The sequence below is a fragment of the Triticum dicoccoides genome, chromosome 3B, assembly GCF_002162155.2.
Source record: "Triticum dicoccoides isolate Atlit2015 ecotype Zavitan chromosome 3B, WEW_v2.0, whole genome shotgun sequence".
In the NCBI taxonomy this organism is placed as follows: domain Eukaryota; kingdom Viridiplantae; phylum Streptophyta; class Magnoliopsida; order Poales; family Poaceae; genus Triticum; species Triticum dicoccoides.
The window spans coordinates 607,069,632-607,070,975 of NC_041385.1; positions in this window are offsets into that span (position 1 = coordinate 607,069,632).

Genomic DNA, 1,344 nt, shown 5'->3' on the forward strand with positions numbered 1-1,344 from the left:
AGGGAACCCAGGTCCACCACTACCTGGATGGAACCACCTGCCCCTTCAGCCCCCCACATTCGTGAATCACTCACGAGTACTCTGCGAGCCGACCCGACTTTAGTAACAACATGTATCAAGTATAATATGTATGTATGTATGTATATACTTGTGATCAACACCCAACGCTATCACGGCCTGATAGTATAACATGGCATACGAACAAGAATGTAGGGCCACTGATGGAATACTAGCATCCTATACTAAGCATTTAGAATTGCAGGTAAAGGGAACAATAGTAGTAACAAGGACATGCTATGCAACAGAAAAGGATCAAACAATAAACAGTAACCGCTACACTACTCTAATGCTAGCAGTAGAGAGAAGCAATAGGCGATATCAAGATGATCAAGGAGGTTTTGCTTGCGTGGAAGCTCTGCGGAGAAGGACGGGTAGTCGACAGTGTAGTCGACGTCACGAGCAGTGGCGTTAGTCTCAAAGTCTATCGGAGAGAAGAGGGGGAAGAAACAATGAATACAGTGCAAACAGATGCATCAAGATGCATGATATGGCAATAAGCGGTGCTAGGTGTGATCTAATGCAGAACTAAGTGATACCGGCGAAGGGGGAAAACATCCGGGAAAGTATTCCTGGTGTTTGACAATTTTGGACAAATGAAACAGAGGGGGACGGTTCCATGTTCTCTATGCTAGGGACATGTGATAGACGAATGGAGTGCGCATTCGGGGCTGTCTTGTTTTTCTGAGCAACTTTCATGTATAAAGTATTTTCATCCGAGATATGGCTTATTTTATATTAATTTTCAAAGTTTTAATAATATTCTGGAATTAACATATGTAAATTAATTAGAAAATTATAATTATTGTGCTAGCATGACATCAGCAGGTCAACATGTTGACTAGCCCATTCCTCGCATGTGGGGCCTGTTTGTCATTGTCACAATTTAACTAAACAAAATTAATTAGTTTAATTAAGCGATTAGGTTTAATTAACAGAATCAATTAAGTTAAGTAATTCATTTAATTAATTAATTATTTATTTTTAAATTATTTTTTATTTTGTTTTGTTTTCTTTTTCGTTTTGGGGCTGGGCCACATGTCATAGGCCCAAGGGGCCATATCGGGCGCTAGGCGAATGGCTATGGCATGGGCGAGGCCGTTGCGGCCGCTGCGGGGTCACCGGTGTGTGGGCGCCCGACAGGCGTGGCCAGGGCACCGACGAGACGGTGGGCTGGCGCTGGAGGGTGCGCGGGCTGAGGGAGTCTTGGACTAAGGGGTCCTCGGACATCCGGGCTATGTGACATGGGCGGGACTACTGGGCCGTGAAGATATGAGATTAAAGACC